The sequence below is a fragment of the Pseudophryne corroboree genome, chromosome 8 (assembly GCF_028390025.1).
Source record: "Pseudophryne corroboree isolate aPseCor3 chromosome 8, aPseCor3.hap2, whole genome shotgun sequence".
In the NCBI taxonomy this organism is placed as follows: Eukaryota; Metazoa; Chordata; class Amphibia; order Anura; family Myobatrachidae; genus Pseudophryne; species Pseudophryne corroboree.
In genome coordinates this window covers 372,453,908-372,479,976 of record NC_086451.1, presented here as the reverse complement: position 1 = coordinate 372,479,976, position 26,069 = coordinate 372,453,908, and the positions used below count along the sequence as shown (strand labels likewise).

The 26,069-nt window shown below is 46.6% G+C and overlaps 1 long non-coding RNA gene and 2 pseudogenes across 1 annotated transcript in view; 2 read left to right on the top strand and 1 right to left on the bottom strand.

Annotated features, from left to right (window-relative positions):
- LOC134947816 (uncharacterized) overlaps positions 1–26,069 on the top strand; it is a 368,541-nt gene that overhangs the window by 5,724 nt on the left and 336,748 nt on the right. The window lies entirely within an intron of this gene.
- Positions 7,201–7,319, bottom strand: LOC134952382 (5S ribosomal RNA; annotated as a pseudogene).
- On the top strand, positions 9,609–9,727 carry LOC134952087 (5S ribosomal RNA; annotated as a pseudogene).

Sequence of the window (26,069 nt, the reverse complement as noted above, 5' to 3'; positions counted from 1 at the left end):
TGTGAGGTGGTCTGCAGGGGGTCTCCGTCACCTCCCAGGCGTCCCAACACTGCCCACACGCCGGGAAGCAGCAGCAGGCTGCCCCTGGCGCCTCCTCCTCCCCTCTGCACTTGGAAGGACCTCCGGATGCGTTGCTAGGGGGAGGAAGAGATTACCTTCCGGGACCAGGGCTGCCTGGAGGAAGGTATGCCGAGGGGGAGGGGGGTCGGCGTCTGCGGCGGGGCGGTGGCAGGTTGCGGCGGCCGGCAATAAGAAGCCCATAGGCTTCTATAGGGTATCGCCATCCAGAGATGGCGATACCCTCGGCGGTGAAAAATCAGCGGTGGAGTCTTACTACATTTGAAAACGGGGGCTTTACCGCATTTTTCCCTTAGTACATCCCGCCGAATGTCTCCACTCTTAACAGTGCTTGATACATCTCCCCTAAATTTGTAAATTAAGTCCCCATAAGGAAAAAAATAATAAGCTTGCCTTCTACCAATAGGTGGGGAAAATGTAATTAGTCTCTGCATCCATGAACAGTCATGATAACACAGCAGAGAATACTCAATCACCAATTTGTAGTTTTATACAAGTGAAGTTACCATTGTAATAAACAATGATATGGGTTCAATACCACTGTGATTTACTTAGGAATTTTGTTAGTCAGCCAAAACGTAACAACACTTGAGTATTTTCTTTTTATGTCCTCTGTAAAGATCTTTTTAATGGTAATCTGTGAGCGTTGAATACACAGTAAGAATGTTGTTCTGTCTATACGAAGCAAATTTTCCCAGCTAGTTAGGTGAAGTCAGAAAAGAGAGATGTTTAATATTTTAGACATGCTTTGTCGGAACTTGTGAGCATTCTTTGGGATCAAAGCTTAATTAAGTTGGCAATTAATTGCACAAATCTTACCAACGAACTTGACCAGCATTCCAGTGCAAATGATGACCTTACAAAAAGACAAACAAATAACACAGTAATAATAGTTCAGCTGACATGGGTAAACCACTAATCTAAAAGCTGGGAGATAAATTCCGCACCATAAAGTATTCCTTTCTTTACACTAATTTAATAAACTTGGCTAAAAAAATTAGTCTACAGCCTTGCTTCTAGTTTGGCAGTGTGAGAAACCTTTCAGAATCTTTGTCTAATGTAGGGGGGGAAAAAAGCACTACATGTAAACCCCAGGATTGTTGAATAAAGTTTATGCGATAAGAGAAAAGGGGTCATAGGAAAGAAAATATTATCTCAAGGATGAATTAGTTATTGCTGCTCCTCTATTCTCCTCTTGACTGCAATTGTTTACGCTGTCCGTTCAATCAATAAAATCTTTTAAAGAACAGACAAAAAAATAAAAATAGTTTGGCAATAAACTTTTAAATTTGTAGTTGTAGAAACACTGAACCATCTGAATTTATGGGGCCGATTCAGACCTGGACGTTGCTACAACAGCGGTCGCAGGCTGAGGGCCAGACAAGTGTGCCCAAGTGCAGCAGCTGCATTGCAGGTACGCACACATTGAGATGCGACGGCATCTCACTTGTGCTAACGCCTCTGCCTGATTGACAGGCAGGGGCATTCGCGGGGCGAGAGGGGGCGTTGCATCGGAGGGGGCGTTTCTCCGGACAACGCAGGCGTGTTCAGACCGTTTGCAGGGTGGGCCGTGGTGGCTGGGTGACGTCGCACGCAGCCGCTGCAACCCGAAACATGGTGGCTAGTCGCCTTCCTTCACAGCTAGGCTGCGAGGCCGAGGGCTACTCGAAACATGCGAAAGCATCGCCGTCATGCAATGCTTTCGCATATATGTGGGGGTACTGGATGCGGCATGCGGGGCGGGCATGACCTGTGTTGGGCGTCCCCCCGTGTGTCTAAGAATTTCACCATAGATATGTGTTTTTTTTTGCACATCTACGATCAGGTCTGAATTACCCCCAATATGCTGAAACGGTTATGGATCAGTGGGTCGACATAAATTTGGTCGACAGTCAATAGGTTAGCCACTATTGGTCAACAATGGCATGGTCGACACGAGAAAAAGGTTGACACATTAAAATGGTCAACATGGAACACATTGACATATTAAAAGGTCAACATGACATTTTTACACTTTTTTGGTGTAATTTTTTGCTTAACATGACCAGGAACCCCAATTAGTGCACCGCGTCCTCTCTTATGGCTCGGTTCGCTCGCCATGCTGCGGGTAAGGTTACTATTCCAAATCGTAGTTCATGTGGTTGGTAAAGTATGAATTTTTTTTTTTTTAAAGCCATGTCGACCTTTTCATGTGCCAATATATCTCATGTCGACAAGTTCAACATGTTGACCGTTTTCCTGTGTCGACATGTCAATGTCAACCAAATAGTGGTTGACCTATTGACTGTTATCCTAATCCATGTCGACCTATCATACGGATACTGCTGAAACATTTTGTTTACTGTTCTCTTTCCATTCTTCTCTGCAACATATTAAGAAAATTACTGAAATCATGTAAATTCGAGCTACAGTGTTAAAAGAAAATTTTCAATCAAAAAAAAAAAGTCTATGAAATAATCCAAGGAAGCTGTGAACTGATAACTTTCTTTACGGTACTTAGTTCTAATTAGTTACTTGCAATATACTTTCCCAAAGATACAGCAATTTTGTTAATAATTTCCCAATTAAACAGTTGTTTGGACAACTCAAATGATATAAAATACAATTTAAATATTTGGCTCACTTTATTTTAAAATAACCTTGTACCTCTGTCATTAAATATATAAAAACATAGTCAAATGAATTGAAGCCTGTAGAAAGAAAAAACACGAGTGCTATAAAAGTCTATCCATTATCGTTTTAGAGTGGACAAGCATATTTAATAACTTGCGCTGCCTAGTTCCCAATTAACCTTTTGCTCCTAGCGGAGCCACTGCAGAAAAAAAAAAGATTTTTGGCACGCCATCTTCCCCTGACCACAGAACTGAAATTGATATTTGTTCCTCAGCTTTTACGCTAACATATTTGAAATGGTTCCAAATTATCATCCCATGAGGTTCAAGTGTCACCAGAATAAGATTATTACTGACCTTACTCTGTTGCTTAGCAAAACAATTATGTCAAACAAGACAAAACTTTTCTAAACTTTGAGAGGAAATATGCTCATTAAAACATGTTTGCTAACAGTTCTTTCACTTCACATATATTATTATAATACACAGAAATGTGGGAGCGCAGATTAGGAAATGATTTGTTTACTACATCAAAAGATATTCAGATTTTAATTGGGAAAAGTTCAGGCTTGTGTCCTTATTAAGAAAGCTTCCTATATGAGAAGTGAGAATATTTTTTTATTTAATAATGATTGAAAGAAACTTTGTGGCTGACATTCATCTTGTCTTGAGGGATTAGTGACTAGGATAAAATGATATCTCAGGTGTGTATATATGGTGAAAGTTACTTAACTTACCTGTAGCCAATTAAGGAGAGTGGATCGCATGTAATTATCTTACCTGTAATCAAATAAAGCTGTATAATAGATGTCTCGTAAAATATTTCTTGGTTTAGCTTCAGATGCACTGCGCATGCAAAGATACAATATTGGTGGCCATCTTGGTTAGGGAATGAAGTTTCCTCAGAGGAGCCATTTTGTTGGAGACTGGGCAGTAGTGGATTCCACTTCTAACACTTTGCAGGTTTAGGGTGAGATTTATTGTGAAACACAGTGTTCTCCAGAGCACATGCAGCTGATTGCCTTCCATTTATTTCCAATGGCCATGTACAATGTACATACAGATATGTCCTCATACATATTTGCTGGAGTCACGCCAAAGAGACTCTCTAGGCATGCAGGTCATGGGAAAATCTCCTAGCATCGGCAGAGGCGGATTGGCCATAGGAAGGTTCCCGGTGGGCCGACACACCCGTGGGGCCTGTTTTATTTGAGGACATGTGGTCCTTTTTATCGGCATAATGAATAAGATGAAAAATAATTTGCATATATGGAAATTACTTTGCCACTTAGCCTGTGATTGCAGATGATCTAGTGTGTGCTCTGTCTGCCTGCTTGGCTGACATATAAGATTGAGTGAATAGTGATTGGGATACGGTTGGTGTAATAAGCAAGAAAATATATCTTTCTAAAGAATGATATAGTTTCCTAAATTCTGAAGGTGTATCATATAATGTGCTCATAATATTTAATTTTATTTCTTTTTAACTTCCCCCTTGATGATGGACATGCCCACTATCTGGAAAGTCTTGGGGGGAGGGTGCTGCTGCCATGGCCCATGGCTAGACTTTACACCTTTGGTGTTGCCCATGTGGGGCCCCTAGTACAAATTTTTCCAGGGCCGCTTTTTGTTCCCAATCTGCCGCTGAGCATCGGGTATCTTTTTTTGCTGAAAATTAAATTTAGGGGAATATTTACTAAGCCTTGGATGGAGGTAAAGTCGACGGAGATAAAGTACCAGCCAATTGGCTCCTAACTGCCATGGCACAGGCTGTGTTTGAAAAATGACAGGGGCCGATTGGCTGGTACTTTATCTCCTCTGACTTTATCTCCATCCAAGGCTTAGTTAATAGACCCCTTAGTCACAACGCAACGTGAATAGGATGCATGAGGAGACTGTGCTAAATAATTTGATATATAACACTTGTATATTTGTGTGCGACTGAGTCTCTGAACTGTGTCGTTCTGTTCTGCTCCATATACAGACTCAGTGACACAGTCACCTAGTACGTCCTGACGTTGGCAAAGCTGCACTGGTATCGCGCTGCATGGCGTATTAAGGCTAGCTGTATAAGGATTCACCTGTAAAAGGAGATTTATGGTTGACTTACCATTGTTAAATCTCTTTCTGTGAGGTACACTGGATTCCACAGGGAATAACATCGGGGTGTAGAGTTGGATATGGATTCGAGGCACCAACAGGCTAAAGCTTTTACTGTTCCCAGGATGCACTGCACTGCCTCCTCTATAGCCCTGCCTCCAGACACTGGAGCTCAGTTTTGTTAACCAGTCCAATGCATTAGCAGGTAAGAGAGACGGTAGATGTTAGACACATAGAACCACATTCTCACGACAGTGAAGGGACTAGCGGCTAATGCCATACAAAACCCAAAGAAGCTAAGTGCGTCAGGGTGGGCGACTGTGGAATCCAGTGTACCTCGCAGAAAGAGAGTTAACAATGGTAAGTCTACCATAAATCTCCTTTCCTGCAGCGGGGTACACTGGAATTCCACAGGGAATAACATCGGGGATGTCCTAAAGCAGTTCCTCATAGGAGGGGATGCACTGTAGCGGGCACAAGAACCCACCCTTCAAAGGAAGCATCCTGGGAGGCAGAAGTATCAAAGGCAGAGAACCTGCTGAACGTGTTCACTGAGAACCATGTAGCCGCCTTGCACAATTGTTCTGTGGATGCGCCATGGCGGGCCGCCCAAGAAAGTCCAACAGACCGAGTAGAATGGGCTTTGATAGCAGCAGGAGCTGGGAGTCCAGCCTGCGCATAGGCTTGTGCAATCACCATTCTAATCCATCTGGCCAAGATTTGCTTATTCGCAGGCCAGCCACGTTTGTGAAAAATAAAAAGTACAAAAAGGGAATCTAACCTCCTGATAGAGGCAGTCCTTTCCACATAAATATGGAGAGCCCGTACCACATCCAAAGATCGCTCTTTGGAGGACAAACTAGAAGAGATGAAGGCCGGAACCACAATCTCCTGGTTAAGGTGAAAAGATTATACCACATTAGGCAAATAATCTGGGCGAGTTTGAAGAACTGCCCGGTCACGGTGAAAAATCAGAGAGGGCGGACGACAGGACAAAGCACCTAAGTCCAACACCCTCCTAGCAGAGGCAATAGCCAACAGAAACACGACCTTAAGCGTAAGGCATTTAAGGTCCACCGACTCAAGAGTTTCAAATGGAGACTCTTGTAGGGCATTCAGAACAACAGACAGATCCCACGGAGCCACAGGACGGACATAGGGAGGCTGAATCCCTGAATCCGTAGAACACCCTGAGTGAAAGTGTGAACGTCAGGAAGAGATGCAAATTTTCTCTGAAACCACACCGACAAGGCAGATATATGGACCTTGAGGGAGGCCAGACGCAGGCCCAAGTTGTTAGGGTCTCCTGCTCTGTGCTGCCACGTCGTCATGGCAACCGGGAGACAAGTGCTAGCGGAGTAACCTGAGCGTAGCTGATACTCCGGTTCGGGTCTTTTGCTGTGCAGTGGTTACAGGCTCTGTGCACGGCAGGGGATCCGGTGCTGGTTTTTGTGCTCACAGTCTGTGAGGTCTGAGTGGGGCGTGGACAGCACCTGCTATATAAACCCTCTTCTCAGGTTAGGCAGATGCTGCTGAATCTTTGTTGGTTAGTCAGTTCCTGAAAGCTAGCTAGTACTGTGTAAACTTTGTATTTGTTTGTTGCTTACTGCAAATAGGCCTTGGGATTTGGTATTACACTCTGCCAATCCAGACCTAGCAGTAAGACTGGAGTCAGTCGTTTAACCTGCTGGGGTTCTTTTGCTACTCTGTGAACCTAGCAAGTTTGCGGCTGTATTCTCAGACTTGCCTGCCAAAATCCTTTCTCACTGTGCAAGGTGTTCAGGTGTCAGTTTAGTGGCAGTAAACTGAACCAGTGCACTGCAAGTGAGGACTAGGATTGTGGAGACTCTCCTTGTGTCTATTATTCCATCTCTGACCAAGGAGTTTACTGCCACACCCGTTGGTAACCCTTTAGGGTTTTGCTGTTGCCCTTAGCAACAGCATTTCGGGTTCTCTACGTATTAAATCACAACATCTCGCTTCTTTCCATCTGAGCATTCCTAATACTAGGGAGACACCCAGTTTCTTAGCCTTTGGGCTTCTCTGTTCACTTTGTGTTTATTTTGTTACCCTATCACCTTCTGTGTATGTAGTAGAGGGGAAAGAAACAGAAAAAAGAGACCTTTGTTGGGAGCACTCCCACTTGGAAACAAATATGATTTGAGTAATAGGCAGTGATGTAAAAAATAAAGTAATTTAAAACGTAACCTTTAATTGTATTGTATTAAAATATAGGTACACCAGAAAATATGTTGTTTCACTAATAAGTGGCTATTCAATGTAAGCCACCTGGTAAAGCTAAATTGTGAAAATATTGATGAATATACAAGGCATTATTTAGCAGGCCCAGAATGCTTGAATGTATAAATATATAAAGTAGGTGCTATGACCAAAGTAGTGCCGTCAAAAAAACCTACAACACCTGGTATTCCTTAGTGGTCCACCACCTAAGTACTGACCAGGCCCAACACCGTATTGCTTCCAAGATCAGACGAGATTGGGCATGCGCGGTGTGGTATGGTAGTAGATTAGCATTGATATGGCAAATTCTACCGCTAATATATAGCTGGTAGAAGGTTATTGGTAAGCACCTCGTTACCAAATTGACCAAATGATCTCTAAAGAGACAATATATGTTTAACCATCATTGCACCAAAATGTATCCCAAATATGTAGGTATACGTAAGTTTAAATCATGTGGTCAATAATTTCTTGGCCAGCGGGGAATGCCTGTATGTTTCATTGTGTGCTATACAGCACCTTTAAAAGTGGGTTTCTGCAATGGGTGAGGCAGGTATAGACCACTGTTATACTGATGACATGCCGCAATGTTTGTATATGATCCAAAGAGAAATCGTCTCTATTATTAATTGGATCTCCCTATTAAAGGGGAAAAAAAGGTTATTGTGAAATTATGAACTCCAAAAGTTGCAAATAAAGCTCCTAATATGCCATAATATAAATTGTAGGACAAAGGGTGGACATAGAATGATATGGAAATTTTTCAGCTTGGAGAAAGAAAAAAGAGACAGACTTAGAAAGTAGGCGAGATGTATAGCAGTCTCAATTATCCATTTGGAGGCTAATTAGTACAATAGTGCCTAACATGGTATAAGTGCTGTCTTTGAAACAAAAAAGTTACCACAATAACTATTTTGCATGTATCCACAGTGTGTCTATAATATATCTGTCTAACATGTAACAGACAGATAGATAAAGCCAGAATGAACCCAAAAGCCACATAGAAAACGAACCCCCACAGAAAGAACATATGCTAGGTAAATTTTACAATGTATTTAGCTATGATATGCACAATAGCTTTCTACTCCTGTAAAAACCTGCATATAAATAGGCGCTGATGCAATGCTTTATGATAATTGGCATAACATTTGCCAAAGAGACCGATGCACATTGATTATTGAATTTATATATGTGCAAGTTGATTTAACGGGAGACAGAATAGCAAATGGGACAAGAGAAATACTTATATGTTTGCCCGCTCGTGGTGCGCCGCTGGCCGCCGAGCTCCAGCGTCTGTGCGGCTTGTCTGATCTCCTCTCCTGCTGACGGGAGACAGAATAGCAAGTGGGACAAAAGAAATACCTAAGTGTTTGCCCGCTCGTGGTGCGCTGCTGGCCGCCGAGCTCCAGCGTCTATGCGGCTTGTCTGATCTCCTTTCCTGCCGGTCTCCGGTCACATGAGCGCACTCATCGTGACCCTGTTCACCTCCCAACGTACGTTTCACTGATTAGCTTGTCCCACTTGCTATTCTGTCTCCCGTCAGCAGGAGAGGAGATCAGACAAGCCGCACAGACGCTGGAGCTCGGCGGCCAGCGGCGCACCACGAGCGGGCAAACATATAAGTATTTCTCTTGTCCCATTTGCTATTCTGTCTCCCGTTAAATCAACTTGCACATATATAAATTCAATAATCAATGTGTATCGGTCTCTTTGGCAAATGTTATGCCAATTATCATAAAGCATTGCATCAGCGCCTATTTATATGCAGGTTTTTACAGGAGTAGAAAGCTATTGTGCATATCATAGCTAAATACATTGTAAAATTTACCTAGCATATGTTCTTTCTGTGGGGGTTCGTTTTCTATGTGGCTTTTGGGTTCATTCTGGCTTTATCTATCTGTCTGTTACATGTTAGACAGATATATTATAGACACACTGTGGATACATGCAAAATAGTTATTGTGGTAACTTTTTTGTTTCAAAGACAGCACTTATACCATGTTAGGCACTATTGTACTAATTAGCCTCCAAATGGATAATTGAGACTGCTATACATCTCGCCTACTTTCTAAGTCTGTCTCTTTTTTCTTTCTCCAAGCTGAAAAATTTCCATATCATTCTATGTCCACCCTTTGTCCTACAATTTATATTATGGCATATTAGGAGCTTTATTTGCAACTTTTGGAGTTCATAATTTCACAATAACCTTTTTTTCCCCTTTAATAGGGAGATCCAATTAATAATAGAGACGATTTCTCTTTGGATCATATACAAACATTGCGGCATGTCATCAGTATAACAGTGGTCTATACCTGCCTCACCCATTGCAGAAACCCACTTTTAAAGGTGCTGCATAGCACACAATGAAACATACAGGCATTCCCCGCTGGCCAAGAAATTATTGACCACATGATTTAAACTTACGTATACCTACATATTTGGGATACATTTTGGTGTAATGATGGTTAAACATATATTGTCTCTTTAGAGATCATTTGGTCAATTTGGTAACGAGGTGCTTACCAATAACCTTCTACCAGCTATATATTAGCGGTAGAATTTGCCATATCAATGCTAATCTACTACCATACCACACCGTGCATGCCCAATCTCGTCTGATCTTGGAAGCAATACGGTGTTGGGCCTGGTCAGTACTTAGGTGGTGGACCACTAAGGAATACCAGGTGTTGTAGGTTTTTTTGACGGCACTACTTTGGTCATAGCACCTACTTTATATATTTATACATTCAAGCATTCTGGGCCTGCTAAATAATGCCTTGTATATTCATCAATATTTTCACAATTTAGCTTTACCAGGTGGCTTACATTGAATAGCCACTTATTAGTGAAACAACATATTTTCTGGTGTACCTATATTTTAATACAATACAATTAAAGGTTACGTTTTAAATTACTTTATTTTTTACATCACTGCCTATTACTCAAATCATATTTGTTTCCAAGTGGGAGTGCTCCCAACAAAGGTCTCTTTTTTCTGTTTCTTTCCCCTCTACTACATATGTATTGGACCTATGGGAGCACCATCGACAATCACTGTTTATATCTACATAAAAAATTCTCTTTACTGGTAGATGGTGATAAATTCCAGAACTATTTTCTGGTTGGTCGGTTATCTTGGAAACCTCTTGCAAAAATTTCAAAATAAAAACCACTTAGTCCTGTGCGGCATCCTTATCCAACTTTTTACCACCTTCTGTGTATGTAATGTCATATTCCCCAGTCTGTCTGTGAATTCACTTGTTTTGCATCCCTCTCCGTTCAGACACCAGTACATTCCTGCTGCCACTGGTGTGCATAACATATTCAGCAGCCTAATATTCCTGTTGAAATTTTGTGGGAATATGGAGCATACCCCTCAAAATACTTTGCAACAGGTGGTCGATCAGGTGCAGGTCCTGACTCGACAATTTAATGATTTGTCCATTAAAATGCACACCTTGCAGGCCTCTGGCGGAGCTCCCGCAGCAGCAGTACCTTCAGGGGTTAAGGAGCCGAAAGTAAATCTCCCGGATCGTTTTTCTGGAGATCGCTCGCAGTTCTTTTGTTTCAAGGAGAGCTGCAAGCTATATTTCCAACTTAGGCCTCAGTCTTCTGGGTCGGAGATTCAGCGGGTGGGCATAGTGATTTCCTTGCTACAAGGAGACCCACAGGTCTGGGCATATGGGTTGCAGCCTGACTGTCCGTCGCTTAAAAGTGTTGATGCTTTTTTTACGGCACTGGGCATGTTGTATGATGACCCTGACAAGACGGCCTCAGTCGAGGCTCAGATTTCGATCCTTAAGCAAGGGCGAAGGCCAGTTGAGGTTTATTGTACGGAGTTTTGGAGGTTGGCCCATGATACCCAGTGGAATGACCCAGCCCTGAGACACCAGTACCGAAGAGGTCTTTCTAACCAGTTAAAAGACCAACTGGTACAATATCCCTTGCCTGATAGCTTGGATCAGCTCATGCAGTTATCCATTCGAGTGGATAGACGGCTGAGAGAGCGCAGGCTTGAAAGGGAGACCGAGGTTTCCTTCTTTCCCAAGGGAACCTCAGACTCTGAGGAATTTTCCGAGGAGCCTATGCAGATTGGGGCTACCCGCCTCTCCTCGCGTGAGAAGACGCGGAGGAGACAGCAGGGGTTATGTTTGTACTGTGGTAATAAAGGTCATGTGGTAGTATCATGCCCAGAAAAGCCGGAAAACTTCAGGGCCTGAGGGTGATGGGAAATATCCTGTCAGGCCAGAAGTCAGAATTTCCCAAGAAGACTTTTATCATTCCGGTGACCTTGAAGATCCTCGGTCAAACTGTCAAGACTGAGGCCTTTGTGGACAGTGGGGCCGACGGGGTTTTTATGGACCGCCAATTCGCCCTGAAACACTCTGTTCCCTTAGTACCCTTGGCATCGGAAATTGAGATTTGTGGGTTAAACGGGGAACCATTATCCCAGGGTAAAATTACCTCTTGCACTAGCCAGATTTCTTTGTTTATTGGAGCCACACACTCTGAAAAATTGTCCTTTTATGTGACTGTCTGTACTTTTGCCCCATTGGTGTTGGGGTTACCCTGGTTAAGGGCCCACAATCCTCAATTTGACTGGGTCTCTGGGGAGATTCTTAGTTGGGGTACTGATTGTTTCAGGAGTTGCTTGAGCCTTCCAGTCAGGCTTTCGCAGCTAAGTTTGCCAGGATTGCCAGGATGTTATGCAGACTTTGCGGACGTGTTCTCCAAAAGAGTTGCAGAGGTACTACCTCCCCATCGCCCCTATGACTGTGCCATTAATTTGTTGCCGAATGCTAAGCTTCCCAAGAGCAGGTTGTACTCCCTGTCGTGTCCTGAGACTCAGGCTATGGCAGAGTACATTCAGGAGAACTTGGCTAAGGGATTTATCAGACCTTCACAGTCTCCAGTTGGGTCGGGGTTCTTCTTCGTGGGTAAAAAGGACGGTTCGTTGCGACCCTGCATCGACTTCAGGGAATTGAACCGTATCACGATTAAAAACTCATACCCACTGCCTCTCATTTCGGTCTTGTTTGACCAGCTTCGTACTGCCACCATTTTTTCTAAGATTGACCTACACGGTGCGTACAATCTAATCCGAATAAGAGAGGGGGATGAATGGAAGACTGCCTTTAATACCCACTCAGGGCATTATGAATATTTGGTGATGCCTTTTGTGCTCTGTAATGCCCCGGCAGTCTTCCAGGACTTCATGAACGATGTGCTCAGGGAATATTTGGATAGATTCTTAGTTGTATACTTAGATGACATCCTAATCTTCTCCCATTCCCTGGAGGAACATCGGAAGCATGTACGCTTAGTCCTCCAGAAACTCAGAGACCACCGGCTTGGGGCGAAGCTGGAGAAGTGCGAATTTGAAGTTCAGCAAATCGCATTTCTAGGATATATTATCTCCCCAGAAGGTTTCCAAATGGAGGGTTCCAAGGTACAGGCAGTCCTGGATTGGGTGCAGCCCACTAGTTTGAAGGCGCTTCAGCGTTTTCTGGGCTTTGCGAATTTTTATAGACGATTTATCGCTGGATTTTCGTCTATAGTGGCGCCCTTGGTGGCACTCACTAAGAAAGGGGCGGATGTTGCTCACTGGTCTTGTGAGGCCAAAGCAGCTTTTGCCCGTCTCAAAAGGGCATTTGTCTCGGCCAAGGTGCTGCGACACCCAGATCCAGAGCGTCCTTTTGTGGTGGAGGTGGATGCCTCTGAGATGGGTATTGGGGCAGTGCTCTCTCAGATGGGGGTGTCTGATAATCGCCTTCATCCCTGTGCTTACTTTTCCCGTAAATTTTCGCCTGCCGAGATGAATTATGACGTGGGTAACCGGGAATTGTTGGCTATTAAGGATGCACTCGAGGAGTGGAGACACTGGCTTGAGGGGGCTAAGTTTGTGGTCTCAATTCTCACCGGCCATAAGAATTTGGCATATTTAGAGTCAGCGAAGCGCCTCAATGCCAGGCAGGCACGATGGGCTTTGTTTTTTGCTCGCTTTAATTTTTTGATAACATATCGCCCTGGGTCAAAAAACATCAAGGCTGATGCGCTCTCGCTGAGTTTTGCTCCAATCCAGGAGACCACCGAGGAGCCATTGCCCATTGTGTCCCCATCATGTATTAAAGTGGGCATTACCCAGGACCTCTTGTCATTAGTCCTTAGAGCACAGAAGCAGGCTCCTCCAGACCTTCCGGTAGGTCTTTTGTTTGTGCCTCCTAGGTTAAGACAGCGAGTGTTCCTGGAATTCCATGCCAAGAAGTCGGCAGGTCACCCGGGTATTGCCAGAACTCGGGAGTTGCTATCTAGGGCGGTGTGGTGGCCCTCGGTGGCTAGGGATGTGGATCAGTGGGTTCGGGCATGTGACATCTGTGCCCGAAATAAGACTCCTAGAGGGGTTCCTGTTAGCCCATTACATCCACTCTCTATTCCATCTAAGCCATGGACCCACATTTCAATGGATTTTGTGGTGGACTTGCCCAAATCCTCGGGGATGACAGCCATCTGGGTTGTCGTTGACAGGTTTTCGAAGATGGCGCACTTCGTTCCATTGGTTGGGCTGCCATCGGCCAGACGCCTGTCTGAATTATTTATGCTGCATGTTGTGCGCCTCCACGGGTTGCCACTTGATGTGGTCTCTGACCGCGGATCCCAGTTTGTGGCCAAATTCTGGAGGGCATTTTGTTCCGATCTCCAGATTTCTGTCAGCTTGTCGTCAGGCTACCATCCGCAGTCTAATGGGCAGACTGAAAGGGTGAACCAGTCCTTGGAGCAGTTCCTCATGTGTTATGTCTCCAAGTGTCAGACTGACTGGGTTGCTCATCTGTCCATGGCGGAGTTTGCCTATAACAACGCGGCTCACTCTGCTACAGGGATCTCTCCCTTCCTTTGTGTGTATGGGCATCATCCTAAGGCCAATTCTTTTGACCCCCTGGACTCCACGCCTGGTGGTTCCTCTGTGGTTTCGGTCCTTAGAGGTATTTGGAGGAAAGTGAAGAAAGCCCTTGTGTCTGTGTCATTAGTGACCAAAAGGGTTTTTGATAAGCGGAAAAGACCCTGCAGCTTCAAATTAGGAGACTTCGTCTGGTTGTCTACCAAGAATTTTAAGTTGAGACAGCCAGCTCATAAGTTAGGCCCCCGGTTCATCGGTCCTTATAAGATCACTAGGGTTATCAATCCGGTGGCATTTCAGTTAGATCTGCCCCGTTCTTTGGGTATCAATAAAACATTTCATTGTTCCCTTTTAAAACGGGCGATTAGTAATCCTTCTTCCAGTGGAAGACCTTCCCCTCTTCTGATACGTGGCCAGAGGGAGTTTGTTGTTGAAAGGATTCTTGACTCCAAGATGGTTCGGGGTTGGCTGTCATTTTTGGTGCACTGTAAGGGGTATGGCCCGGAGGAGCGGTCGTGGGTGCGCAGTTGTGATCTTCATGCCCCCAGACTGTTACGCTCTTTCTTCTCGCAGTTCCCCGATAAACCCGGTGGTAGGGGTTCTTTGACCCCTCGTCAGAGGGGGGGGGTACTGTTAGGGTCTCCTGCTCTGTGCTGCCACGTCGTCATGGCAACCGGGAGACAAGTGCTAGCGGAGTAACCTGAGCGTAGCTGATACTCCGGTTCGGGTCTTTTGCTGTGCAGTGGTTACAGGCTCTGTACACGGCAGGGGATCCGGTGCTGGTTTTTGTGCTCACAGTCTGTGAGGTCTGGTTGGTCGGTTATCTTGGAAACCTCTTGCAAAAATTTCAAAATAAAAACCACTTAGTCCTGTGCGGCATCCTTAATCCAACTTTTTACCACCTTCTGTGTATGTAATGTCATATTCCCCAGTCTGTCTGTGAGTTCATTTGTTTTGCATCCCTCTCCGTTCAGACACCAGTACATTCCTGCTGGCACTGGTGTGCATAACACAAGTCTAGGCCTTGTTGTAGAAAAGCCAAAAGTCTTGAAGTTTTGAAAGTATATGCATCATAATTCTTAGTAGCACACGGGGTGAAATAGGAATTCCAGACCCTGTAATAAATCCAAGCAGAAGCAGGTTTAAGGGCTTTCAACATAGTTTGAATGACCGCCTCAGAGAATGATTTTGCTCTCAGGAGTGAAGCTTCAAGAGCCACGCCCATCAAAGTCAGTCTCGCCAGGTCCGGGTAGACACAAGGGCCCTGAACGAGGAGGTCTGGGCATTGAGGAAGTAGAAGAGGACGCTCTATCGAGAGACCCTGCAGGTCTGAGAACCAATGTCGTTTGGGCCACGCTGGAGCGACTAGAAGTAGTATTCCTCCTTCTTGCTTGAATTTCCGTATTACCCTGGGCAGGAGTGACACTGGAGGGAACACGTATGGCAGCTGAAAGTTCCATGAAATTGCCAATGCATCCACGAATGCTGCTTGAGGATCCCTTGTCCTTGCTCCGAAAGACCGGAACCTTGTGATTGTGTCGAGACGCCATCAGGTCTACATCTGGTAGGCCACACTTGTCCACTAGGAGTTGAAAGACTTCTGAATGAAGACTCCACACTCCAGCGTGCACGTCCTGACGACTGAGGAAGTCCGCTTCCCAGTTGAGGACTCCTGGAATGAACACTGCCGATATGGCTGGCAGATGGCATTCCGCCCATTGGAGGATTTTTGACACTTCCATCATTGCCATGCAGCTTCGAGTGCCGCCCTGATGATTTATGTACGTCACCGTAGTGGTGTTGTCTGATTGTACTTGAACAGGCCTGTTCTGTACCAGAGGCAGGGCCAGTGTCAATGCATGCACTGAACACTGCCTGCAATTCCAGAATGTTTATCGGTAGGAGACATTCCTCACTGGTCCACCAACCCTGGAGAGAGTGTTGCTCCAACACCACACCCGAACCTCACAGACTGGCGTCCGTTGTCAGGTGGACCCAGTTGGAGATCCAGAAGGGATGGCCCCTGCTCAATTGCTGGTCCTGTAGCCACCAGCTCAGTGACAGACGAACCTCTGGAGTCAAGAAGATCACTTGAGACCTGATCCGATGAGCAGGCCGTCCCACTTGGAAAGGATTAACCTCTGCAGAAGGCGGGAATGAAATTGAGCGTACTCTACCATGTCAAAAGCTGACACCACGAGGCCTAGCACTTGCATCGCCGAGTGTACCGACACTCTCGGGCAAGAGAGGAAGTATCTGATCTTGTCCTGAAGTTTCTGGACCTTCTCTGGAGACAGAAACAGTCTTTGGCTGTGTGTGTCCAGCAGGGCCCCCAGGCGCACCATGCTCGAGCAGGGACAAGCGAGGACTTCTTCCAATTGATGAGCCACCCGTGGGCTTGTAGGAATTGGACTGACATCTCCAGTTGACTAAGACAACCTCTTGGGAGCTCGCCAGAATCAGCAAGTCGTCCAGATACGGCAGGATCCTGATTCCCTGGCGATGGAGGAAAGACGTCATCACGGCCATGACCTTTGGAGAAAATCCGAGGTGCCGTGGCCAGTCCAAACGGCAGAGCTTGGAATTGAAAATGAAGGTTGCCAATAGCAAAGCGCAGATATTGCTGATGCGAAATGGCAATAGGTATGTGCAGATAAGCATCCTGTATGTCCAGGGATACCATATAGTCCTCGGGTTCCATGGCCAGCACATCAGTGCGCAAGGTTTCCATACGGAATTTGGACACTCTAACAAACTTGTTCAATGATTTGAGTTTGAGGTTAGCTCGGAAAGACCCATTTGGTTTCGGAACAAGAAACAGGGTCGAATGGTAACCCCTGCGTCTCTGGGACAGAGGTACCGGCACCACCACTCCTGTTTCCAGGAGGGATTGTACAACCAGGTGTAGAGCTTGGGCTTTCAATGGATCCAAGGGGTTAACCGTTGAACAGAACTGGCGAGGGGGACGTCTCTTGAAAGAGATTGCGTACCAGTGAGAGAAAACCTCCCGCACCCAGGCATCTGAAGTGGTCTTTAAGCAGGCCTGGGCGAACTGCAGAAGTCAGCCTCCCACCCTGGGGTCCCCCAGGGGGAGGCCGCCCCATCATGCAGCAGTCTTGTCTTGTTTGGAAGCAGGCTGACGGGCGGCCCAGGATTGTTTAGATTTGGGCTTAGTGGTTTTGGAAGTACGAGCCTGTCTCGGGTACGCCTGACCTTTTGCTTTACCTGAAGGTTGAAAGGAACGAAAAGTTGTACTCTTAGCCTTCGGAGCAGAAGGATTAGTACTAGGGAGAAACTCAGTCTTGGCTGTCGCCAAGTCAGTCACAATCTTGTTCAGATCCTCCCCAAATAGTATGTCTCCCTTGAAAGGAAGCACCTCCAAGTTCTTTTTAGAGTCTAGGTCCACTTTTAGAATACCTTAACCACAGAATCCGGCGAGCCAGGATAGACGTAGTAGATGCCTTGGCAGCCATGACCCCTGCATCAGAGGCCGCCTCCTGAATGGAGGGGCTTATTCCGAGTTGATCGTAGCTGTGCTAAATTTAGCACAGCTACGATCATGTTCCCAGACATACGGGGGGACGCCCAGCACAGGGCTAGTGGATACAGCACCGGTAAGAGTGTAAATAGATTTCAGGCATCCTTCCACGCGCTTATCTGTCGGATCCTTTAGTGAGGTGACAGTGGTGACAGGCAGAGTAGATGACGGTGGAGTTTCCCACTTGTTACTCAACTCCGCAGGGATAGGATAACGAGCTAGCATCTTTTTAGACAGGGAAAACTTCTTTCCTGACCAGGATGACCAGGATTCCTGCCGTATGTCAATTAAATGGTCAGAATGTGGTAAAGCTACTTTAGCAACCTTCTGACATTTGAACTTATCAGGTTTCTTAGACGTAGCGGGGGGCTCAATGTCCTCATCAATTTGGAGAACCAGCTTGATAGCCTCCACTAGGTCAGGAACATCAACTTGAGTTGTAGATTCCTCATCAGAAACAACTGTATCAGTGTCTGACGGATCAGTATAATCCCCATCCTCATCGGAAGAATGATCTTAAATATTAGTGGATTGTGAGGAAGAAATGGCCCGCTTAGATTACCCCTTGGCCCCAACAGGGCAAGGGGTAGGTTTTTGTCTAACCAAAGACTGTTTTAATTGTTGTAACTGGGTTGACAGAGTATCCGCCCAGGGTGGGTTAACTACAGGGACAATGGTGGTCATTCCGAGTTGCTCGCTCGTTGCCGTTTTTCGCAACGCAGCGATTAGGTGGAAAATGTGCATGCACATGGTATGCAGCGCGCATGTGTTAAGTAATTTTACACAAAACTTTGGAGATTTACACAAGCTCGAGTAACGTTTTTTCAACGCTCGAGTGATCGTAGTGTGATTGACAGGAAGTGGGTGTTTCTGGGTGGAAACTGGCCATTTTCAGGGAGTGTGCTAAAAAACGCAGGCATGCCAGGTAAAAACGCAGGAGTGGCTGGAAAAACGGGGGAGTGGCTGGCTGAACGCAGAGCGTGTTTGTGACGTCAAAGCAGGAACTAAACGGACCGAGGTGATCGCAATCTAGGAGTAGGTGTGGAGCTACTCAGAAACTGCAAGGAATTATTTAGTAGCAGTTCTGCTAATCTTTCGTTCGCTATTCTGCTAAGCTAAGATACACTCCCAGAGGGCGGCGGCCTAGCGTGTGCAATGCTGCTAAAAGCAGCTAGCGAGCGAACAACTCGGAATGAGGGCCAATATGTGGCTGTAATGGCACAGGAGGTCCCACAGGGGGCATAAGCCGTATAATAAGCGTAGTCAGCATATTTGAAAATGCAGCCCAAGGTGGGTCTTGATTTACCGCAGGTGCTGCTGACTGAATGGAAGGTGCAAAGCACCCAGTACCTGAACCCTCAGCTGAAACCTTTTCCTCAGTGAAATCCGTGGCGCCAGCACTGCATGATGCAGGAGCATCTGTGGATTTCCCGCCCTGTGTAGCAGACATTATTGGGAATGTAATCTTAGGACAAAACAGTATAATATAGCCAGACAAACACAATACCTGCAAAAAAAAAAACCTGTGTTATGTGACAGCAAATGCAGAGCACAAACAGAGGATTGTGAGGTGACTGAAACACACAGTGAAAAATACCAAACAGTATATCCTGCGGAACACTATGGGGGGTGAATTCAAATGTTTGAAAAGTCAGTTGGGTGTCTGTTTTTAATTTTCTAATAGACTGGGAAAAAACAGACACCCAGTCGACTTTTCAAACATTTGAATCTCCCCCTATATGTTATATGAGACCCTGACGCACTTAGCCCCCTAGGGTACAGAATATAGTGATAGCAAAACGTGTGATACACAGAATAGAAACCACACAGCAGCTATAGGCACACTCAGTCACAAGTACAATGCAGAAATTATCACATATAATACAATAAAACTGTACTGGACTAGGAAATCTACAAATAGATTTGTATGTATACAGATACAACAGTGCACAGTAAACACTGGATGTATATCACAGAATACTTGTACTAAATATTCAGATAGCAGTACACTTGCGCTTAACTAACACTGTCTAAAAAGACATGTAGAATACTTAAGTGTCTGTAAATACACAGTGCTGATAAGACAGGCGGTTTTACAGAGGAGACAGTGCCCAGCAGTCCCGGAGATCAGCCCAGCTAGTAGTTTAGATGGCGCCAAAATCTCAGCAGGGAGCGAGGGAGAGAGAAAATGCAGCTCCAGGGCGGGAACACCAGCAGTAGATGGCCCCCGGAGCTGGGGGAGGGTCTACAGGTCAGCGCCTTATCCCCTCTGCTGGACTTCACCACCGGGTACTGTGGAGCCTATTACAAACGGATTTTAGTAAATCCGACATGTGCTCCCTGCCCTGGTGGATATAGTGGGGTCCCTGTACGGCCACAGTGTCCACGCCAGCGGCGCGATTTACCGGCGGGTCCCACCTGGAGGACCCTTTTACCTCCTCCCTGTCATGCAGCCACACAATCCAGGAGAGCAGCAGCGGTGGTGTGCCTAGAAACCGGTGCGTCCCCGCTGCAAGTACCCGGGAACCAGGCCGCGGGAGTATGCAGCACCGCTGAGGGAGGTGATGGAGCCGCAGCACAGCATGTCAGAATGACATAGAAAGTGCATGCTGCCCTTGAAGTCTTCGTAAAAAAGTTTTTTTCAGGGCTGCCTAGCGCAGCCCCCCCCCCCGTTAGTGACCTGAACTGCAGGCACCAACTTACAAACTGAGCTCCAGTGCCTGGAGGCGGGTCCATAGAGGAGGTGGTGCAGTGCATCCTGGGAACCAGTCAAAGCTTTAGCCTGTTGGTGCCTCAGATCAAGATCCAACTCTACACCCCAATGTTATTCCCTGTGGAATACCAGTGTACCCCGCTGCAGAAATTGGTAATTGACATTCAATAGCCACCGATATGATGCTGAAAAATCGTTTCTAATTATAGTAGTAGGAGCCAGTATTGGGTGGTCTCATATAACTGCTGAGCTACAACTTGTCATTCTTCAGGTGTATAGTAGGTATCTGTAAACAAAATAGGAGCACATCAACTAAAAATGTTTATAGTGACACATACATGCAGGGGTGTATCTAGGGGTCTGAGCGCCCCTAGCAAAGTAAGGAACTGGCGCTTCCCACCTCTCCCACCCAGGGACACAGAGGGGGGAGTTACAGATAGGCTGAGGTCAGGGACACTGAGAGGGAATTACGGGGAGGGTACGGGCAGGGATACTGAGGGGGAATTATGGGAAGGGTGTGGGCAGGAACACTGAGGGGTAATTACAAGGAGGGTGCGGACAGGGACACCGAGGGGATATATGCACACATACATACAGTTAAAAAACCCATCTCTAGGTATGATTATGCACTACATATCTCAGCAAATCCAGTTGACAAGGTGTGTTGGGACTTGTAGTCTCAACACTGCTGGACAGGCAATCACTGGTCTAGATACCTCTCCATACAGCGCTCTTTGTAACCTGTTATCCAGACTGCCAGGATAGACCATGCAGTGCAGCTACAGTACCGCAGAAAATGTACAGGTATGCTCAGGCTGCACTGCTGACTGGTGCTGATTGTAGGGGCTGGTGTTTGGTGACAGATCGCGTGGGACCAATGAGAAGGGAAGCGGATGAGGAAGTGCCTCGCCCCTCCCCATACCTGGAAGTGCACCACTCCCTGACTATATTCACCATCATTGTGACTGTAGTCACAGAGAGTGTCAGAGTGCAATACGCTTCTGAGAGTCCAGCAGTGGATGAGCACTGCTAAGGGATGTAGTAAGAACTACTATGTCATTATACCCCCTGGCGTTAGTGGCACTGCCGGGCAGCGCCCCCCCCCCCCCCCCCTCCTTGGCTGGCGCCCGTGGCAAGAGCCATCCTGCCCAATAGGAAGATACACCCCTGCATACATGCATAGTGAATACATAATTACATTTATTAAATATCATCTTAGTTTTTTGTTGTTGTTCCTTTTTAAGCCACCAGCTTTCTGTGAAGTCACAGGGTCTCCATCTACCATGACCACTACAGGATACTGTTCAGCAGAAGATACCGTTTTTATGCATGCTGCAGACTGTGTACCAGCAGAAAGTACATGGGCAGAAAATTAAAAGCTTTCACAAGGGAAGGGAAAGGAGAGGCAGAGAGAGGCAATGTCTGAGGTGTCCTCAGCAGCACCATCCCAGGTCCCGTGTGTACCAAACATATGCCTAATGGAAGCACTAGCCTTGCCTCTATGTAATACAGCTCCATGACCAGGACTGTATTATTTGGAATTGTATGCCATGATCAGTATACAATATACTATATTATATAATGCAACTGAATGCCCATTATGTAGTACAATTCTATGAGGCCCAGTATATTATGTAGCTATTTCAGAGCAGCATTTATCAGAGCCTGTGTTCTGCTGACTGGAGGATGAAACACAACCCCCCAAAAAAGGAGAGTTATTGTAGACTTACCATTGTTAACTCTCTTTCTGCGAGGTACATTGGGTTCCGCAGGGGAACATCAGAGTGTAGAATGGATCTTGATCCAGAAGCACCAACAGGCTAAAGCTTTAGGCTGTCCCAGGATGCATTGGGGCCTCCTTTAACCCCACCTCCAGGCACTGTGAGGTCAGTTTCATTAACCAGTCCAATGCAGGAGCAAGTAAGAGAGAAGGCAGATGTTAGTCACATAGAACCACATTCTCATGACAGGAGAAGGTACCAGCGACTAATGCCCTACAAACCCATAGAAGCTAGGTGTGTCAGAGTGGGCACCCTGTGGAACCCAATGTACCTCACAGAAAGAGTATTAACAATGGTACGTCTACCATAACTCTCCTTTTCTGCAGCAGGTTACATTGGTTTCCACAGGGAGACATCGGGGATGTCCTAAAGCAGTTCCTTAAGGGAGGGAACACGCCTTAGCGGGTATGAGAACCCAGCGTCCAAAGGAAGCATCCTGGGAGGCGGAAGTATCAAAGGCATAGAACCTAATAAACATGTTCACAGAGGACCACGTAGCCGCCTTGCACAATTGTTCTGCGGAATTGCCACGGCGAACTACCCAAGAAGGTCCAACAGACCAAGTAGAATGGGCATTAATAGCAGCAGGAGCTGGGAGACCAGCCTGTGCATAAGCTTGTGCAACAACACTTCTAATCCATCTGGGCAAGATTTGCTTATTCGCAGGCCAGCCACATTTGCGAAAACCAAAAAAAGACAAAAATGGAGTCTGACCTCTTGATAGAGGCAGTCCTCTCCACATATGTACGGAGAGCCCGTACCACATCCAAAGACCGCTCTTTGGAGGACAAATCAGAAGAGATAAAGGCCGGAACCACAATCTCTTGGTTAAGGTGAAAAGATGACACCACCTTAGATAAATAACCTGGGCGAGTTCTAAGAACTGCCCGGTCACAATTAAATATTAGAAAGGGTGGATGACAGGACAATGCGCCTGACACTCTTCTAGCAGAGGCAATAGCCAATAAAAATAAGACCTTGGCCGTGAGTCATTTAAGGTCCACTGTCTCAAGAGGTTCAAATGGAGACTCTCGCAGGGCATTCAGGACAACAGCCAGATCCCATGGAACCACAGGAGGGACATAGGGAGGCTGAATCCGTTGAGGAAGTAGAAGAGGATGCTCTGTCGATAGACCCTGCAGGTCAGAGAACCAATGCCATCTGGGCCACGCTGGAGCAACTAGAAGCAGAAATCCTCCTTCTTGTTTGCACTTCCGCAGGACCCTGGGCAGGAGTGACACTGGAGGGAACACGTAGGGCAGCCGAAAGTTCCATGGAATTGCCAGTGCGTCCATGAACGCTGCTTGAGGATCCCTGGTCCGAGATCCGAAGACCGGAACCTTGTAATTGTGTTGAGACGCCATCAGGTCTACGTCTGGTAGGCCCCACTTGTCCACTAGGAGTTGAAGGACTTCTGGATGAAGACTCCACTCTCCGGCGTGCACAACCTGGCGATTGAGGAAGTCCGCTTTCCAGTTTAGGACACAGAATGAACACTGCCGATATTGCTGGCAGATGGTGCTCCGCCCAACAAGGGATTTTTTACACTTCCATCATAGCTATGCGGCTTTGAGTGTCACCTTGATGGTTTATGTATGCCACCGTAGTGGCATTGTCTGACCTACTTGAACCGGCTCATTCTGTACCAGAGGCAGGGCGAGAATCAATACATTGAACACCGCCCGCAACTCCAGAATGTTTATTGGGAGGAGTGACTCCTCCTTGGTCCAGCGACCCTGAAAAGAGTGTTGCGCAAACACCGCACCCCACCCCCTCAGACTGGCGTCCGTTGTCAGCAGGACCCAGTTGGGGATCCAGTATGGACAGCACCTGCTCAATTTCTGGTCCTGTAGCCACCAGGTAGCCACAGACGAACCTCTGGAGTCAAAGTGATCATGTGAGATCTGATCCGATGAGATAGGGCATCCCACTTGGAAAGGATTAACCTTTGCAGAGGGCAAGAATGAAATTGAGCAAACTCTACTATGTCAAATGCCGACACCATTAGGCCAAGTACTTGCATCGCCGAGTGCATTCTGGGGTGACAAAGGAAGCCTCTTATCCTGTCTTGAAGTCTCAGGACTTTTTATGGAGCCCTAAACTTGTTCAGTGATTTGAGGTTGAGTATAGACCAGAAAGATCCATTGGGTTTCAGAACTAGAAACAGGGTTGAGTAGTAACCTCTGCATCTCTGGGCCAAAGGAACCGGCACTACCACTCCTGTATTCAGGAGGGAACCCACAACCTTTTGTAGAGCTTGCGCCTTTAACAGATGTGAAGGGATAACCGTGGTGCAAAACTGGCGAGGGGGACGTCTCTTGAAGGAGACTGTGTACCCATGTGAGACAACTTCCCGCACCCATGCATCTGAAGTGGTCTTTAACCAGACCTGGATGAACTGCAGAAGTTGGCCTCCCACCCTGGGGTCCCCCAGGGGGAGGCACGCCCCATCATGTGGCAGGCTTGTCTTGTTTAGAAGCAGGCTGACGGGCCGCCCAGGACTGCTTTGCCTTGGGCTTAGTGGTTTTGGGAGCACGAGATTGTCTCGGGTATGCCTGACCTTTTGCTTTCCCTTGAGGCCAAAAGGAACGAAAAATGGTATCTATAGCCTTCTGTGCAGAAGGATTAGTGGGGGTAATGTATTAAAAACTTCCTAACGGACGTTATGTGTCCAGGGGCGTATCACCACATTATCGTGGTGATACGCCCGCAGCCGCCGCCACAATGTATGATCAAGGCCCCCGCCGATGTGTGAGTGCGTTATCCTACCTGTCCTGCGGTAGCGCAGCTTTCACATCGGCTCGGCGCCGCAATCTGTGCGCATGTGCCCTTCTTCCTGTGTGCACCGCCAGAGGCCCCCGGCGCATGCGCAGTAGAGCTGTGTGGACCAGCAGAAGAATGTCCACGTTAAATAAAGTTTATTCAAAACCCCCCCAAAAAAATAAGCCACTGCACATTTTGAACACATCGCCTGCCCGGGGGAGGCGTTCCGGACCGGCGGCTTCAGGAGACGAAAAGGGACAGCAGAGGCAATCATACATTGCCTCTGCTCTTCGTCTCCCATTCAGTACTCCGGGGAAGTGGTAAGTGGCGGGGGCGCGCGGCGGCCAGTGCATACGGCGTTAACACGCTGTTCATACATATGGGTGCAGCGCAAAATGCTGCCTTAAGGTGCGCTGTGGTCAGCGGGAACCACAGCACACTTTCATACATCTGGCCCAGTATTTGGAAGAAAGGCAGTCTTAGCAGCCGCCAATTCAGACACAATTTTATTTAGGTCTTCCCCAAACAAAATGTCCTCCTTAAAGGGTAGTATCACCAAGGTCTTTTTGGAGTCTAGCTCCACCTTCCATGACCTCAACCACAGAATACGGTGAGCCAGTACAGACATAGTCGATGCCTTGGCTGCCAACACACCCGCCTCAGAGGATGCCTCATGAATGTAATAGGTGGCGGTGGTAATATGAGACAGGTATTGTCTGACATTGTCAGATATATTCTCAGGCAGCTTTTCCTCTAATGCCTGAACCCATGTTTCAATTCCTTTTGCAGCCCAAGAGGCCGCAATAGTGGGTCTATGTACAGCACATGTAAGGGAGTAAATAGATTTCAGGCATCCCTCCGCATGCTTATCTGTCGGTTCCTTCAGTGAAGTGACAGTGGTGACAGGCAGAGTGGATGACACTACTAGGCGGGTGACATGAGTATCCACTGGTGGTGAATTTTCCCACTTGGTACATAACTCTGCAGGGAGAGGATAGCAAGCCAAGGCCCGTTTAGACAGATGGAATTTCTTCCCTGGATTAGAGCAGAGCTCCTGCCTGATGTCCACCAAATGGTCAGAATGGGGTAACAGATTTTTAAAGCACATTCTGCTGTTTAAACATATCAGTTTTCTTAGCCACAGTAGTGGAATCTTCATCATCAGTGATTTGTAGGATTTGCTTATTAGCAACCATAAGGGCAGGGACATCAATTTGCAATGGAGAATCCTCGTCAGAAACACCCGATTCAGTGCCTGACAGGACTGTATGCTCCCCCTTTTCTTCAGATGAAACATCTAAGAGATTAGTGGATTGTGAGGAGGAACCAGCTCGCTTAGATGACCCAG